This window comes from Octopus sinensis, linkage group LG2 (assembly GCF_006345805.1).
Source record: "Octopus sinensis linkage group LG2, ASM634580v1, whole genome shotgun sequence".
Taxonomy (NCBI): domain Eukaryota; kingdom Metazoa; phylum Mollusca; class Cephalopoda; order Octopoda; family Octopodidae; genus Octopus; species Octopus sinensis.
Genome location: NC_042998.1, coordinates 144,506,041 through 144,526,040, shown reverse-complemented (window position 1 = coordinate 144,526,040; position 20,000 = coordinate 144,506,041). Strand labels below are relative to the sequence as shown.

At 36.9% G+C, this 20,000-nt stretch overlaps 1 long non-coding RNA gene across 1 annotated transcript in view; it reads left to right on the top strand.

Moving 5' to 3' along the window:
* Positions 1-3,297, top strand: part of LOC118761877 — a 9,539-nt gene extending 6,242 nt beyond the window's left edge. The window contains exon 2 of the long non-coding RNA XR_004997705.1: positions 2,230-3,297. This is a non-coding gene — a long non-coding RNA (uncharacterized LOC118761877). The remainder of the gene's footprint in view (positions 1-2,229) is intronic.
* Positions 3,298-20,000: the final 16,703 nt, after the last annotated feature.

The window sequence follows — 20,000 nt, the reverse complement described above, 5'->3', positions numbered from 1 at the left end:
ACCAGGACAGATCAACATTGAAAATAAAAGGCTTTTGACAAGTGATATGTGTGTTTACGTGTGTGAGTGTGTATATGTATATGTATGTGTGTGAGTGTGTATATGTGCATGTATATGTATGTATGTATGTGTGTATATGTATATATACTATATGTATTGTTAAAGAAAGATTTTATAATTATACAATATAAAAATTATAAAAACTGTGACATTAACTTAAAGAAAAAAAAACAAGTATAAATGTAGTTAAATTTTATTGTTAACCTTATTGATCGTGACTTCAAAGTTTTATCAATGGTGGTGTTATCAGATGGACGAGGCCACCATTGGCAAGTATCTGAAATCACTGTCAGTGAAATTGTATATACATACATGCTCATACATACATATATATATATATATATATATATATATATTATATATATATATATACACACACACGTGTGTATATTTGACTGTGTATGTATATTAGAATGTCATTATTGTTTATTATTATTATTATTATTATTATTACTACTACTATTATTTCCAGCTTTTACATTCTGGTTTCAAATCCAACCATGGTGAACTTTACTTTCTATCGTCTTGAGAGACAATAAAATAAAGCACCATACAAGGATTGATTTAACTCACCCACCCCAACTGAACTTGTGGCTTTGAGCCTATGTTAGACACTTAATTATTATTATCGTTATTATTATTTGGAGAGCTGGCAGATTCAAAAGAGCATCAGAAAAATGCCATGCATTGTTTCTTCTGGTTCTTTATGTTCTGAGTTCAAGTCCAGCCAAGGTCAACTTTCCCCTTCATCCTTTGGGGATGGATAAAATAAGTACCAGTCAAGTATTGGGATCAATGGCATTGATTAACCCACCCCCATCAAAATCGTTGGCCTTGTGCCATTATTATTATTATTATTATTAGCTATCTCACAACAAATTTACATAGTTTAGCCCATAAGGGAATTTGAAAGAGAAACATCAACAGAATTGTTATTCATTTATGTATGTGCCTCTGTGTTATATATGGATATATAGATATACATACATCTGTGTATATGTATCGTATGAGTGTGTGTATGTGTTTGTATTAATGTCTGTGCATGCTCGTTACAGACAGAAGCAATATCAGGTTTGTTTGTTTTTAATTTTTATTATTGCTCCTAGAAATTTTATTTATTTTTTATTAAAATTCTAAATAATTAAAACTTACCAATATTATCATTATTATTATTATCATTTAATATTGTTGATATTATTATTATTATTATAACCATCACTGCAATCTTCACATTATTATTTGTTAAAATATATTTTAAAATCACAACTGAAATAGTTATAAATAATAACTAAAACAAAAATTTGAAAAAAAAATTTTTTTTCCTTCTTTTACCAGAAAGTGTTCAAGAGTCTCAGATGTCAAGACATCTGAGCTCTCTATGGATTCGAAACCAGTCTTAGAGCTTGTCGCATTATTTTTCTCTCTCTTTCTGTATGTATGTGTGTGTGACTTGTGCCAACACATGAAACTCCTGGCTCTTGAGTCACTCTGTAACTTCTGCTGATTTGAGATATATATATATTATTAACAAAATAAATATGTTCTCATATCAACCACTTTACCAATTGGTTTCATACAAGGGTTGAGATAGTCCTTTCCAGACCTCCGGTAACAAAGAACCCATGCTATGCTTTTCCTTTCATTCTTTTCAGATGATTGTTGAGTTTATCTCAACTCCTGGTATGAAACTAATTGATAAAATGACTGATATGAGAATATAATATTGTGTTCTATTAATAATTATATGCCTACCCTTTTAATCAATATATGAGTGCCTGCTTTTCTCTCTCATGGATCTTTAGATAAATATCAAATATATTGTTTTTAATAGTCAAATGCAAAGTAGATAAAGCTATAAATAATAACATGTAAATATGGAGTTATAAAAGTCCTTGGATACAAAAATATTGGAGGCTGCCCATGAAACACAAGATCCATCTTCTGTAAGCATGCATGACAGATGTTCTGTCCAGCTTTTGACTTTTCTTATCCAAAAGGTTTTTTGATCCAATATTTACACGGTTGTAGCGTTTTCTACTTTGCATTCCACTGTTATAAACTATTTATTTCATGTCTCCAAAATTTCTAAATTCTTGTGATGTAAACAACACACACACATTTGATGTGTGAGTGTGTGCATTGTGTATCTGTAGATAGATATTAACAGAGACACACACACACATATACATACAATTGTGTAAATTGAACCATTAAAAGAGTACTTAATATTCAATCATTTTATACCTGCTACTACTGAGAAACTGAGTAAACATAGTAAAACTTTCAAGAGTATGAACACATGATAAACTCTAATGTAACTTACTTGGAAACTTCAGCATGACAAATATCAACATACATACATGCACATATATATATTTGTGTGTGTGTGCATGCATGTGGTTAGATATTCAGATATTTATAGAATTTAACATAATTTAAAGGAAAGTATTTGAAAATTCTTGCTGAAAATCTAACCATGCACACTCTAGCAATGCTATTATTTTTACCTTTGAAATTTTGTCTACTGGTATGTGTGTTAATTTTATTTTGGTCAACTCAGCATCTTGCTACTCTGAGTTTCACCTACGAATATACAGGCTCTTCAGGCAAAACTCAACGTATCAAGTGACTGACTCAACCAAAATAAATACATTCTTAATCTCTATGTTATCGAGTACTCATTCTTCCCTAAGTCAACATTAAATACTTATAAAATTTGTGTTAACTGCGACTTTAAGTTTGCTTGATGACTTATTCAATCAGATGAAACTTAAAATCTCAGGTGACATTGATTTTATTTATAAATTTGACTCTACTCTCAATATAGAGTCACCATCACCACCACCATCAATAAATGCTTCATTGTTATTCTTAAACTTGCTTTAAAATAATAACTGTCATTGTGCATACATACAAATGTGTATATGTACAGGAAAAGAAGCTTTTTTTAAAGGAGGAATAGAAGTATTAAGAAGTTAAAATGCACTTGAACTCTTTGAAAAAATTCATATACAACTTCACCAGTTTCATAATTTTCAAACATAGTGTGAAGTTACTATATGCAGCATTCTCACTTCTATCAATAAATCATCCACTCTCTTCACATCTTTGAAGTTATGTGAAATAAGAGATCCCTTTCTTCAGGAAGGCCATCATTAATATATGTATTTAACCCATGCTAGCATGGAAAAGGGGATGTAAAAAATGAATGCACGAACAAATGAAGTGTAAGATAGAGATCTGGAGCTATAGCATTATTTATCTCAACTTGGTAAATCTAAATGAATCTTTTTAAAGGCTCCAAGTGCATTTTCAACCTCTTTTCATGTATGTATGTATATTGTATACACACACATATATAACAGTCAATATCTTGAAGTTTCTTGTAAAAAGTACTTTCACCGATTGGTGGTGTGAGCATTGTATTGTAATGGCTTAATCCAGATTAGGTTGATCTATAACTTCAAAATGAAATCCAGAATCTGAGATTATCAACAATATGTTGGCATAATTAAGTCTTCAGTCAAGTTTTGTAAGTTTCAGTGGTTACAAACAGTGACATATCTAACTCATCCATCCATCTTCTCCATCCACTATTTCTATGTGGGTTGTAAGGGTAGAGTCCTCAGGCACTTCTTCCAAAGAGTCCTATCAGAAGCAACTATCATTACACTTTCCAGCTGTTTCACAAGTGACAAAAAGAGACTATATAGATATTATACCAACCATCACGTTCTTAGTCTACCCCTAGGACTTCTGCCATTTGGCTCAGCTTAATGAAGTTGTTTTCCAATCCATTCCTGCAACATTCTAATCACATGCCCATAGTATCAAAGTTGTAACTCTCAATGCAGAGAAGTAGTGGCTTGACCAGGAGAGACTCCAGGATCTCTAAGCTATGCAACAACATATGACAAATGAATGCCTTTATGGAGATCTGCTGAAAGTTAGTGAGAAGATCAAACAAAGACAGCTGTGACTATCTATTCTGCATCCGCCACTCTGAAGTGGGAGCATCCAAATTAGTCTTGTGGAACCGACTTCATGGTTATTTAAAAAGAGGAAAACATTGTTAGATATACATCAACAACATGATTGCAGACACTGACCTGGAATGTATCTAGGATCTTGAGGCAGTGAAGTTGGACTGAGAGATGTGGCAAGTGGACTTTGTTGCTGCCGCCTGGGTTAGAACCCAGCCATAAAAAAGCTATGCACACTGTTGAGTAACATTACTCCAGATATCCTATGAAGTAACTCCATTTTGGTTGCATGTATTTCTGACCATATTCTTTCTGCCAGTCCAACATTCATAGCTATATGTGAGGACAGGCATAAAAACTGAAGTGAAAATAACAAGTGTCTTATCTAATGCAGTGGTTCTTAATCGTTTTTGACCTTGTACTGCATTGAACAATTAAAAAAATTACTGGTATACTTTGCATGAAAAGTTAAAATACTGTTTTAACATGAAAAATATTTTTTTTTAAATATAGTAAACTATTGCTTCCTCCATTTTGTTAATCATACTTGAGTAAAAGACAGTTCATGGCAGACATGTTAGAGGTATTTAGCTACAGTTCTTTACATTCTGAGTTCAAATCTTGCCAAAGTTGACTTGATTTTTCATCCTTTTGAAGTTAATAAAATAAGTGCTAGCCAAGTACTTTGGTCAATAGAAATCAACTGTTCCCTCCTCAAATTTCTGACCTTATGCCAGTATAAGAAATCATTAATTCTGCTTGAATTTAAGAAACTTATGAATTACATGTTTTATCAAGACTCTAGCATTAGTAGAAATTTTCTAAAAGCTTAAATTATAAATTATACTTTAATAAATCCACATGACATCATTCAAGAACCACTAAGCTTTTGTTTGAGGCTTTTGCTTAGTCTGAAAAATTAGAATGGATCTACCCCATGCCAGCATGGAAAGTGAACATAAAATGATGATGATTCAAATCCTGTGAAGATCAGCTTTGTCTTTCATCCTTTCAAGGTTAATAAAATAAAGTACTAGCCAGCAATCAACTTATAACCTCCTGTCATCTTATAGTTTTCACTGTTTCCTTCTCCTAAAAATTCTTTCACTTTTTATCTCCCATCACTCTCATACTCTCTCTCTCTCCCCTTTCACTTCCCCAACCAATCTTCTATTCACTTTCTCAAATACAATCGCCTTAAATGAACAGAGATTATGATGTAAAACCGAAAAAACAATGTCCTTAGTGTTGTTTGAATAAGGATTGGTTTGGACCATGTTTGCTTGGAAAGTGGACATAGAATTACAGTGATAATCATCATCTTTATTTCATATATAATAAACACATCAATATTTTACACTTATATTCCATATTGGGATGAATTGGATGTGGAAATATCTATCTATCTATACACACACACAATATAGATTTTCAGACATTTCCTTCTATCCTTTTCATTCATAAGGAACTAGTCATATTGAGACTGTTATAGACAACAGTTGCCTATAGCACCATGCTGAAAGAATGAATCCAAAACCAACTAGTTGCAAAATGAATTTCTTAACCACAGTAGTGCACTTCACTACCAGTTGATTTCAAGTTCATTCCTGCAGCATGGCACCAGGGCCAACTGTTGTCTACAACATTCTTGAGATGATCTATGCTTTGTGAATGAAAATAGTAGAAGAAAACTATAGGAGCCTGTCATGCACATGTATAAACGACAGAGATATCTGGCAGTCTCAAGAAGACCCATCCACCACAGCAGAATTGATATTGGTGCCACATAAAAGGCATCTAGCCATAGGAACCATGCCAAGACAAACAATGGAGCCTGATGTGGCTCCCACAGAGAAATATAGACTCTTGTCCATCCTAACAGTTAAGAGATCTTGTTTAATAGAATTATGTCCTCTTCATCAAATTATAAGGTAAGTGACTGTAGCCTATTACATTTGTTCCACCAATGAAGTACAAAGAAAATCCAGTAGAACAATATCAGGATTGTGATAATATAAGTGAATAGCTGTTTCTTATCAGGTAAGTAGCCTATTATTTGGAGATTATCTACAGAGAGATAGAACTTTAATTACTGGCTGGAGTTCTGTGGTACTTTCTCAAAACCTTCTCATGGTAAAAAGGAAAGTGGTAGATCAACAAAACACTACAATCAATTTGCTAAAAAGCACTAAATGCACTTTCCAAGAGCTTACAAATGCCATGGATGACAGAGGAATGGAAAATGCATGTCAGCAATCTGAGAAATTATCATTCCACTAACTTAGAAAGTGAGAGAGACTGTTTACTTCATTAAAAGCTATGAGCTATTTGCTATTGGAATATTTTGAATTTTGGAGAGAGAAATAATCCCAAGAAAACTAATAAATACCAAACAAAAGTACATAACAGTAAAAAAAGACAACACTCACCATTTATTGTAGAAAACTGAATTCAGTGACTCACATTTTTTCACCCAGTTCTCTGTAGAAACTTGGCTGTCTTTTTTTTTTCCTTGATATTGGTCATTAAATGCAATTCTAAGTATTTTAACCCTTTTGTTACTATATTACTGTTCAAGTACACTGTTTTTATATCAGTTGAGAATGTAGAAATAGTATGTTGAAATGTAGCTGTGACCATTTCATCTTTTTCAAACTAGCCTAAAACTATATTATCTAATGTGTCCTACCCTTTTTTAAGATGATAGGCTATAATTTGAGAGAAATTTTGCTATTTCTAGCACATCAAGCAACCAAATCAAAACACCCTCATTTGTTTTGAGTGTCATAGTTAAGTTTGCTCAAACTCATCAAAAATTGCCAGGCACTGTTATTTGATTGGCATGAATCATAGGCAAACACAAAAACCTGACTTAAATCTAATATACAGCAGTTAAGGTTGCTGACTGAATAGCATTTTATCTCGTCTTTTATTTATTCAAGGATACCTAGTTATCTCCCTTGATATGTCTCCTAATTCATTTCTTGTCTGTACAATTGATTTAAAACACTGAAACACAATTTATATTTGTTACCAAGATGTCAGTTAGAACTTTTCCCTAATTTGTTTGTTTGAAAAAATAAATCTATGCAGTTTGAAAGACATTCTTTAACCCTTTCCATACCAGCCTGTCTGAGATTGCTCCTGGTTCTATGATACAAACTACTTGTTTTAAAGTGATCTAAAAACCTTCCATCAAAATTTCATGTTCATTTATGTTCTAAATTAAAACATAATAATGACTAAGTTACTTTATTAAATTCATTATTTTCAAAATTAAATGCAACAAAAGCAGTGCATTTCAAAAGAAATATGGCACCAAAAATGTTTTTTAAAAAATAATTTTTTGAAGCTAGCAATTGTTTTAACCAAAGCAAACAGCGACATTTCTATGTTGTGAATTTCAAACTTGGAAGGAGCTCAAGTGGTCTTTTTCATTATTACATTTTATACTCGGAGGCTACATACATACATAGTAACGTCTACATTTCAATATTGACATTTAAAAGGTTTTGAGCACTGTCCAATTTGTTACAAATATTCATGCCTGGTTTCCAGGTCTAAGGGGAACCTTCCAACCAATCACAATGACCCTAAAAAAGAATCATGGTCATTGTAACTCTTCTTACTTGTTTGACTCAGTCATCATCATTTTATGTCCTTTTTCCATACTGGCACAAATTGGAGAGGCTGACATGGTCAGAATTAGCTTGTATTTAAGATACTACTTCAGTAGATGGGTCTGGGGACCTCGTCATCATCATTATCATTTAATGTCCATTTTCCATGTTGGCAGGATAGTTTGACAGGAGCTGAAGACCTACCCAGGCTCCATGTCTGTTTTGAAATGGTTTTTACAGTTGGATGCTTTCCTAACACCAACCACTTTACTGAGTGTTTATGTGGTACCAATACAGGTGTGTTTTATGTGACACCAGCACCCAAGAGTCTGCAAGACTGGGATTGCTCAGCTGGAGGGGGATGCTGGGAATAAGCCTGTATGCAAAGACAACTACGTTTTTACTTAGCTTGGCATGTCTTCTCAAGCACAGCAAACCACCAGGAGTTTCAGTCCCATCATCCCCTCTGTAAGTTTCAACATCTGTAGATCCTTTCTCATCACTTTGTCCTACATGTTCCCATTCATCTCATTTCATTTGTAATTCCTTTTGGCTTGGCTCCTCCAACCAAAAGCATATATACACAAGGAGTGGGTGCTGTTCCCAATATATGACATGTATAATTAGTAAATCATCTTCAGAATAAGGAAGTTGTTAATTCAAAGTGATAGAGTTTCAGAGATAATTGTTAAGATGTTAACATGTGGCTAGTCAGTGAGTTAATGACTGACCACATTAACTGAGTGGCAAAAACAATTGCCAAGATGTCTAAGTCAAGCTGAGACTACATTTAAGTTATATTTTTCATTTTTGCTTTCAGTCAGTATGGAGAGCAATGCTCAATAGCTGTTAAAGGGCCTCTGAGACTTGAAGGGAGGGAAATATCCTTAAGCTGGAGATCTGACTGAAATGATTGCAACAGAAGAGACTGCTAAAGTCATCAAAGGTGTCAAGTGGTGGTGTTAAACCAGGTGATAGATTAAATCTACGTTCAAGTTAGACCATGGCAGGATTTGAACTTAGAACACAAAGAGCTTAAATAAATACCTACTGCTAGGCATCTGGACTGACATTCTTACAGTTCAACCAATCCATTATGTTGATAAGTAAGAAAGATTTGAGAGAGAATAGGAGAATAGAGAGACATATACAAATAGATAGCAAGTATATAATGGTATGTTATTTTCAAACATGTGTCTGATGCAGTTGTGGCTGAGTGGTTAAGAAGTTTGCTTCCCAACCACAAGGTTTCAAGTTCAATGGTGGTAATGTATTTTAATATGCCCCCATGGCAAACAGTAGAAACAATTACAAGGGAAGAGGTTTTAGATCTGTAATCCATGATACTGAGAGAGAGAAAAACCAAATCATGTTCAGTTGGAGGGGGATGCTTGAGTTTCTTCAAAAGTTCCATAGCACAGTCTTTCCTCTTGTCTTTCATGGCTTGGGATAAAAATTGGCCCTTTCTCATCTAATAGAAAACCCAAATGTCTTCATGCACTACCTGCCTTATAAGAAACTCAGACACTCCCAATTCCCTGGCAATGTCCCTGATTGACTTGGAGGAATCGTCAATCATGGCCTGGATCTCACCAACAAATTCAGGAGTTCTTTCAGAATGATCAGAGTGAGTTTTCCAAGCTGCCATACCTTTGTAATCACCATAGACTCATCCAACTCTTCCCGAATCCTCTGCTCTGTCCTCAGATTGACACCCAAACACTTTGAAATGTTCATATTGGAGCTTTCAGCATGAATGTCAAGCAGTATAGCAAATTTCTGGTTGAACGAATTGCATCATGGTGCTGTCTTTCCCACAGATTGCCCAACTGACCCTTCTATACTGTGTAATCAACAAAATCAAAAATAATGTGCAAAATTGAAAATATAAAATGGCAACAATTTACCCATTGCACCCTGTATATATATAGAAGAGCATCAAGCCATATATATATATCATCATCATCATCAACACCCGTCTTCCATGCTGACAAGGGTTGGATTGTTTGACCAGAGCTAGTAAGGTCAGGGACTGCACCAGGCTCCATTGTTTGTTCTGGCATAGCTTCTATGGTTTGATGCTCCTCCTAATGCCACTCCACAGTGTACTGAGTGCTTTTTATGTGGCACCAGCGCCAGTGCTTTCAACTAGGCACCAGTGCTATGTTAAAAGCATTGGTGCACAGTGAATAGTGAGATTCAGAAGGATGACTTGTGTATTCATGGATTCACAAATATTTGTCAAAAAAGCTATTCTGCGACAAACATGACAGATTAGCATAGCTGTGTTTGAATGTGCCAGAACATATTGGTTTCAAATTTTGGCATAAGGCCAGCAAGTTCAGGGGAAGGAGTAAGTTGATTGCATCAACCTGTCCTCAACTGGTACTTATTTTATCAGCCCCAAAAGGATAAAAGGTTAAGTTGACCTTGGTGGAATTTGAACTGAGAATGTAAAGATAGACAAAATGCCGCCAAGCATTTTGCCTCACATGCTAACGATTCTGCTAGTTCGCCATCTAACCTGCCAGAACGTTAAGAATAATATGTCATCGTATTATGTTGGGTTTTTTTTTCACTTGTTTCACTCATTGGACTGAAGCCATGCTTGGAGCACCACCTTAAAGAGTTAAGTAAATCAACCCCAGAACTTTTTTTTTTATGGTACTTATTCTATCAGTCTCTTTTTACAAAACTACTATGCTCCATCATCATTTGGTTGAGCTCACTCAGACATTTTTATCCTGCACATACCATCCATCTTGGTCCTGCATTAGTTGAGAGAGGTCTTCAAGGAAGCATCCAGTGACTCTGTTGAGTTGATCTACATACATCATGTTCAGATGGCCATCTTGAGTACAGCCATGCTTTGGCATCCATAGCAGTAGGTCACTTTGCCAGCTCTTGTACAGCTTGCCAGCAACATTCCACAAAATGTAAGTACCTTCCCCTTATGATGTTGGAAGCAGGCAGATCTCCAAACAGCTGTTTCTTAGCAGGATGAATTCTCCAAGATATTTTTAAGACTGTTCTTAACATTCAGGTGTAAGTTCCATCTAACTTGGATTAGTGTTTTGGTTAACATCCAGGCTGTTGCTCCATATAAAAAGATTGACTCTATTGCTGCATGGAAAAAAATTCCTCTTAAGGTTGTCTGACAGGGTTGATTTCCAGATAACATCCAGTCTGTTTAGAGCTGACCATATTTTGGCTGAGTGTTTACATCCTTTTCAGGGCCATTAACAAACCAACAAACCTGAGGTCAAAGAATGAGGGGAAACAAACATGTACATACATACATATGCATATGCAACAGGGTTCCACACAATTTCTCTCTACCAAATTCACTCACAAGGCATTGGTTGCTTCAAAGCTATGGTAGAAGATACCTCTTCAAGATATTGTGCAGTGGGATTGAACCTGAAACCATGTAGTTGTGAAGTAAACTTCTTACATACACAGTCATACCTGTTCCCATTCAAAGATAAAATTACACTAAAAGGAAACTCAAGATGTTAATTTTTACACAATGTCACAGCCGACTGAATCAATCCCAGTACATGACAGATATGTATTTTATCCAGTTCGGAAGGATGAAATGCAAAGTGAATGTCTATACCAAGGGGGACATAACTGCACACTGCAACACATTTTGTTAGATATCCTACCAACTGTCAACCACTTTATATATTATCAATTTGACATATTTTCTTAGTGTCAACAATACAGTTTTCTGCTGTGTACACATACACACACAAATATAAAAACACGTGTATGTGAGAACATATAAACAAAATTATATTTTCTTTTCAGGTACATGACGCCACTGCTCCCCGTCCCTGGGCCTCTCGGGCCCATACCTTCCACACCCTCAGGGTGGGCACCCTCAACGTTGGCACTCTGAAAGGTAGGTCTGGCGAGATAGTCGAGATGCTTGAACGGAGACGGGTTGATGTATGTTGCATGCAAGAAATAAGGTGGAGAGGAGGATCTGCTAGGTTCCTCACAGGCAAGGAACACAGGTACAAGATTTTCTGGGCAGGGAACACTGACGGGGTTGGTGGTGTGGGTATACTTATTGCTGAGAAATGGGTAGATAGAGTAATTGAGGTAATCAGAGTAAGTGACAGAATACTTAAGATTAGAATAGCACTTCATAATAGATTAGCAACCATTATATCGGCCTATGCCCCTCAGCCAGGGCTACCCGATGGACAGAAAGACAGTTTCTATGACACCCTACTGCAGACCACCTTATTGACGAACAACAGGGACCTTCTCTTTGTGGCTGGTGATTTCAATGGGCATGTTGGACGACATGCTGGGGGCTTCCATGGCGTACATGGAGGCTACGGTTATGGTTCCCGCAACGAGGAGGGAACCAGGCTGCTGGAGTTCTGCGATGCGAATAGTCTTATGGTCTGCAACACTAACTTCAGGAAACCAACAAGCCACCTGGTCACCTACCGATCGGGCCGGCATACTAGCCAAATCGACTACATCCTTGCCAGAAAAAGGGAAAGATGTCTGCTTATAAATGCCAAAACCTTCCCAGGCGAAGAATGCACCCCACAACATAGACTGGTAGTTAGTGACTTTAGGATCAGGAATAAGAGGGTGACTAGAAGACGACCGACATGGAGAAGAAGGGTCTGGAAGCTTAAAGACCCTGCGAATGGACAGAGATTTAGAGACATGTTACTTGAAGCCTTTGACGAAATGGAAGGGGGTATAGCTATGCATGGGGTAGAAGACAACTGGACGCTTCTGAGGGACAACCTGCTGAAAGCCACTGACCAGATCTGTGGCTGGTGCAAAGTCCCTTTAAGACCCAAAATAACGTGGTGGTGGAACAATATTGTTGACTGGGCTATTAGACAAAAGAAACAGGCTTGGAAGGCCTGGAAGAACGGGGGTAGCAGGGAAGTGTATCAGACTGCCAGAAGGGAAGCTAGGAGACAGGTCTATCTAGCCAGAGGGGAAGCAGATAAGAGAAAATTTGCCAATGTCCTGCGCCGTGAGGATGAAAGACTTGAGGTATTTCGTGTTGCAAGACAGTGTGTGAGAGAGAATCGTGATGTGGTAGGAGAGAAATGTGTTCGCAAGGATGACAGTTCACTTGCGCTAAATGAGGATGCAAAGAGAGAGGCTTGGAGAAGCCACTATGAAAGGTTGCTGAATGAGGAAAATGAATGGGATAAAGAGAGTCTGCCGAATGTCGACCCAACAGAGGGACCAGCTATCCGAGTTGATAGTCCCGTGGTAGCTAAGGCAATTAGAAGCATGAAGACAGGGAAAGCCCCAGGCCCATCAGGAATTACTGCAGAGATGCTCAAAATATCTGGTAGTGTCGGCTATAGCATAGTCACCCGTATAGTTAACCAGGTGATACACGAAGGAGTCATACCCAATGACTGGTGTAGCAGCATAATAGTCAACTGCTACAAAGGTAAAGGTGACGCCCTAGATACAAATAACTACAGGGGCATCAAGCTGTTGGATCAGGTAATGAAGGTTACGGAGAGGGTTATAGCCCAATTAATTAGAGAGAGTGTTAGCTTAGATGATATGCAGTTTGGGTTCGTGTCAGGGAAAAGTACTACTGATGCTATATTCCTGGTAAGACAGCTGCAGGAGAAATACCTAGCCAAAGGTAAGCCCTTGTACCTGGCTTTTGTTGACTTGGAGAAAGCCTTTGACAGGGTCCCCCGATCCCTTATCTGGTGGTCAATGAGGAAACTAGGGATAGATGAATGGTTAGTGAGAGCTGTGCGAGCCATGTACAGAGACGCTGCTAGTAAGGTGAGGGTAGGCAACGAGTACAGTGAAGAATTCCGGGTAGAGGTTGGGGTCCACCAAGGTTCAGTCCTCAGCCCCCTCCTATTTATCATAGTCCTCCAGGCAATAACGGAAGAATTCAAGACAGGATGCCCCTGGGAGCTCCTCTATGCTGATGACCTTGCTCTAATTGCTGAGTCACTATCAGAACTGGAGAAGTTTCAGGTGTGGAAACAAGGATTAGAATCGAAGGGCCTTAGAATCAACCTAGCCAAAACCAAAGTCCTAATAAGTAGGAAGGTGGACCAACCACAAACGACTTCAGGTAGATGGCCCGGCTCGATCTGTAAAAAAGGTGTAGGTAGAAACTCTATAAGGTGCACCAAGTGTAAGCTATGGACACATAAGAGGTGCAGCAATGTCAAAGGTAGGCTAACTGGGAAGATAGTTTTCGTATGTGGCAGATGCTCAGGAGAAATAAACTCTGGAAACGTGCAGAGACCAACTTCTACCACGTTCCAGGGAGACAAACTAGAAGTAGTTGATAGCTTCCGCTACCTAGGAGACCAAGTCAGTAGCGGGGGTGGGTGTGCTGAAAGTGTAACTGCTAGAGTAAGAATAGCCTGGGCAAAGTTTAGAGAGCTCTTACCCCTGCTGGTGAGAAAAGGCCTCTCGCTCAGAGTAAAAGGCAGACTGTATGATGCATGTGTTCGTACAGCCATGCTACATGGTAGTGAAACATGGGCCGTGACTGCTGAGGATATGCGTAAGCACGCAAAAAATGAAGCCAGTATGCTCCGATGGATGTGTAATGTCAGTGTTCATAATCGTCAGAGTGTAAGTACCTTGAGAGAAAAGTTGAACCTAAGAAGCGTCAGTTGTGGTGGGCAAGAGAGACGGCTGCGCTGGTATGGTCATATGACGAGAATGGCTGAAGATAGTTGTGTGCAAAAGTGCTACACCCTAGCAGTTGAGGGAACCTGTGGAAGAGGTAGACCCAGGAAAACCTGGGACGAAGTGGTGAAGCACGACCTTCGATCTTTAGGTCTCACCAAGGAAATGACTAGAGACCGAGACCTATGGAAGTATGCTGTGCATGAGAAGACCCGGCAAGACTAGTCAGGCCATAACCCGTGGCCCCTACCTGGGACGTAGTCAGTCCACCTGTGCATACCTTCCTTCTTGTGACACTTGTGAAGACCTGTTGAGGCAAGTGAAAATCAAAAATCAAAATCAAATCAAATCAAAAAATCAAACAAAATCAAAATAGATGAACATCAATGAAATTTGTATCTTTGTGGTACCAGTGCCGGTGGCACACGAGAAAACCATCCGAGCGTGGTCGTCTGCTAGCCTTGTCTGGCACCTGTGTCGGTGGCACATAAAAACACCATCCGAGCGTGGCCGTTCGCCAGCCTCGTCTGGCACCTGTGTCGGTGGCACATAAAAACACCATCCGAGCGTGGCCGTTCGCCAGCCTCGTCTGGCACCTGTGTCGGTGGCACATAAAAACACCATCCGAGCGTGGCCGTTCGCCAGCCTCGTCTGGCACCTGTGTCGGTGGCACATAAAATCACCCACTACACTCTCGGAGTGGTTGGCGTTAGGAAGGGCATCCAGCTGTAGAAACACTCCCAGATCTGACTGGCCTGGTGCAGCCTTCGGGCTCCCCAGACCCCAGTTGAACCGTCCAACCCATGCTAGCATGGAAAGCGGACGTTAAATGATGATGATGATGATGATGATGATGTCCATGTTTGTTATTTTTATTGTAGCCAGTATTATTATAGTAGGATGCTCCCTTCTCTCCAGTCCAAGTAAGAGTGAAACTAATCTTCTGTCAGTAAAGCAGACTGGAACTGCAACATGAAATGCTTCTTCCTCAGGAGGAGCACAGCCTTTGTGCTGTAGTAATTGTCAGACTTTGATTACATGGGCAACAGGCCAATAATTTAACACCACAGATATATGCCTGTGTGTGTGTGTGTGCACATATATATATATATAAATTGAATAAAATCCTGTTTAATGCTACAGAGATTTACTTCTCTTGTTATTACACATGATTGGTCAGTAAGCTAATGAAATTCGTAATTGTTTATTCCTTTGTCTCATTTTCTTATTAAATGTCTGTACTTGACTAATGCTTCGTTCTGAAGCATAAGTATATTGAGTTCTACACCAGGTTATTAGTTTCAAAATACCTCAGCAATATATATACAATTAATAATAATAAAGAGTACACGCCAGACAATTTTTACTGTCCAGTAAAGAGAACATAGAATTATTCATCAGAAGAATTCACCGAGTGACTAACAACTAAATGTGGTCACAGACGTTAGATACTGATCGTTATGGTTTGCTGTTAACTGGAACTTAACTGATATATATATGTCAACTGCCTGGATGATATATCCTTCCACACTCAATATATATATATACCTATATATATATGTACACACACACACACACTCAAATACGTTATTTAAAAAACTTTTTTTTTCTCTATGTGTCAGGAGGGAAAGCACCGTGCATGACCTTCATGACTGGAGAGATGGAAGATGTATCATCAAACCAGGGATCTGCTCTAAGTGCTTGTAACAGAATGGATTCTGCTAAAGGCACTTTAGGATGCCAAGTCCTGATGTTAAACTAGGTGACAGGTTAAGTCTACCAAAATTTACAGAAAATGATTTTAAAATGGAGACAGAGAAGAAATCATTAAATGTTTTAGAAAGAGATGGGATGTGAAGAAATTCAGAGAATTTGAAATAACACAAAAGAGTTTTATTCGTTAAACTTTCATTCCACATAAAGTAAAATAAGATTTAAACTTTAAAAATTTTCTACAATGAGAGATACACTTACATATCATTATTTTGAAGAATTGGTCAGGAGATCTGGTGTTACTTTGCATATGAAAGTAGGTGATATTTTGACAAGAAATGCCTATTCTTACATTAGAATAAGTCCAAGGGAATTGATCCTATATCCTTATGGTTGTGAGTCCTACACCCTAACAGACACAAACACAAACACACACAGAGTATGCCCTTATTGCAGTATTATCAATATGTGCAAAGTGGAATGGTTTCCATTGACAACTAAAACCAATTTATAGGGTTAAACCTCAAGAAAGGAAGTTTTTCTACAATGTTGACCTATTGCTTTCTTTTCACAAAGTATAAATAAAATAGCCTTATATGTTTAGAAGTAGTGGAATTGGATGTTATGATATTCATGCTATTTCTAACGATACTATTTAGTTTAAGAGGAAAATGAAATGACAAAGCTGAGAATGAAAATTAAATTATAAGTCTTCATTTACAAAGATCTTATATCTTTCCTCTAAGGCACTGAATTACACAGTTAAAAGATGAGGCCAAATTTGCATATGAAGCAATTAAAATCAACTGAACTGATCTTGGTATATTACTATTATATTATCCATGCTGTTGGGATTGATAGAATGGAAGTCAGCTACAGGAGGATTACCTTAAAAGATGTAAAGTTGAATACTGCAAAACACGCACCTGGGAATCACTGAGCTGCTAAAATATTCATTCTTTTGACTCAGCACAATGGGGAAGGGAAATTTGGTAAAGTGTGATGTTCATGCTTTTTCCAAGAGTATTGATATGGTAAGTGAAATAAATATGCAGAAGCTAAGAATTAAAACCAGATTGCAATCTTTTATCAGCAGCTTATTTCTTGCCTTACAATGCTACCATTAATAATTACATTGATTATAAATTTTGGCATAAGGCCATCAAGTTCGAGGGAGGGCATAAGTCAATTACATCAATACCAGTGTTCAACTGGTACCTATTTTATCAACCCCCAAATGGGATGAAAGGCAAAGTCAACCTTGGTGGAATTTGAACTCAGAACATAAAGATGGATGAAATGCCGTTAAGCATTTTTATCTGGCATGCTAATAGTTCTGCAAGCTCACTGCCTTAGATGGTGCCTAGTGTATTAAACATTAATAATTACAACAAGGATTTGTCATTTCAGCTGACCAATTATTGGTAGGAATTATTCATTTATAAGATTGATCCTAATATCAGTGGTACTTATTTTATTGATGCCAACACATGAACAGTCAAATCCACCCAAACAAGGTTTAAAATCAAAAATGCTGTAAAGAAACCAAACCAAAATATTACTATTGCATTTAGTTTTCTTTCATGTAAACATGTAGCCTTTTTGCTTTTTCCTGGTTAAAATTTATTTTTAAAAAGGATGAGATGATGGATATAATTTCATTATAAAAGGCATTTCATTACCATAAACAAAAACCAGGAAGTAATGTTTGCTTTTTTAGCTCATTTTTTTAATATATATATTTTTTTATGTATTAAATACAGAACAATTAAAGATTTTTCCAGATTTTACAGAATTTAATTAAAAGAAAAGAAAAAAGAAGTAAAAACAACACTATGGAAAATTTGTTCAAGAAAATAGAGTGGCCTTTAAAACAGGCCTAGCCCATATGATAGGGTTAAAAGGAATTTTTAAAAAATGAAAAAAAAATGAACAGATAATTGAATATTGCTACAAGGTAATACTGATCTTTTTTGTTTAAAGTTAAATAAAGTTAACTGTTTTTGCCCAAAGACATTACATCTTCACCAGAACAACCTTTGTTCAAGGAACTTCAAGTAATCAGCAATTGAACGCATCCATCAATGATCTATTTACAGGCCTTTTCATAGAGTAGTAGCAGTAGTAGCAATTGGTTGACAATTGCTGGCACAACAACAAAACAAATACAATTAAACAAAACAAAAAGAGAAATTTAACCCTTTAGCATTTAAACCAGTCAGATCCAGCTTCTCACACTTATCCTACAGCATCATTCTAAAAATAAAAGATCACATCATCAAAATCTTCAAGCTATGAGATAACGCACAATTAATTCAAAACAATGTGAACAAATAGGCATTACATGAGACAAAGTAATCTGAATGCTAAAGGGTTGAGTAACAAAACAATGAAATCAAGGTAGCCAACAGTTTTTGTATTTTTGTTTTTGTTTTTTTTAATTGATGAGGCACAAATTCTCAGGTTTACCAGGAATGAGAGTAGAAAAAAAAGTAGGGGTACAAAATTGTGGTATTTATGCTTTTCTTGTGGCATATTTTCATAATGTAAGTGAAGCAAATAGCTTCAGAAAATGACCCTATCAAAAATAAATATACACTTCTTAACATTTTTTACAAAGGAAATCATTTCAAATAAATTAATTTCATCATTATCATTGTCATTTAACGTCCATGTTCCATGTTGGCATGAGCAGAACAGTTTGATAGGATCCAATGTTTCCAAAGACTGCATTGTGCTGCAGTGTCTGCTTTGGTATGGTTTCTATGGTTGAACGACCTTCCTAGTACGAACCACTTTATATTATGTATACTGGGTGCTTTTTTCTGAGCCACCAGCACTAATGAAGTCAGCATACAGCTTGCAAGACAACGAACCTTGAAAGAGGCAACTTTATACTAGAGTATGAGGGGTTAAAGTATGAGAAAAGGGACCAGAGTAGAATAGGTTTCTTGCTGTGGAGGAGCTACATGGCTGCTCACATTTTAGAAGAGAGAATGGGAGGGGGGATCAGGGGTGTAACAGGGAAGAGCAAAAAAATAGTAATTATTATTACAAAATTTGTTTTGAATTCTAGAAATGAAAAGGAAGATTACACCTTTTTTTCTGGCCCACTCCAAAGGCTTGAGAGTGGATTTGGTAGATAGAAAGTGACAAGAAGCCTGTTGTATATGTAAAGGTGTGTGCGTGATTGAATGCATATGCATGTGCATATTTGTGTGTGTGTGCACAGAGTATGAGTTTGTTCATGTATCCTTGTCTTGGCATTGTATGCAAATTGTAAACAAACATCACCATCATACAAAGACAGTGGCATCATTTGTTTGCAATCTTCCCAGGAAATCATGCTGTGAGCACTGTGCTGTTTGTGCTTGAAGGACTAAAAGAAGAAATATTGTCTTGCTGTAGAAAATCTGCCTCAACAAATTTCATCTGGCACATACAAGCATGATAAAATGGATGTTAAAACAATGATGATGATGACAACAATGATAGCAATGAGTGAAAGTTGATGCTTTCCACTTCACCATTACCAAGTCATTTCATAGTCATCTGGGATTAAATTCAAAGTTAAGATACCATTATTGTTCCTGAAAGTTGTTTTTTATACTTCTGTCGACTGCTCAAAGTTCACTAACTTCCTACATTTGTATCCTTGGATCTCACTTTTACACACAGATATATCAATATATAATGAACTTATTGTATAGTGTTCAGGTGCACTACAACTGTGTTACATTATATATAAAAACATTTTAACAATAAACAGAAGTATTATTTAATACTTTCTAGTTGAGTACATGTCTATTATACTTTTACAAGGAGAAAGAGTGGCAAAGACTTTAAGGCTTCAGCTTAATCAACTTCACTAGCCACTCTGATGTAGGTGAACAAGCTGAAACCTTGAAGATACTGACAACATTTTCCTTGCAACTGTTATGATTCAGCAACT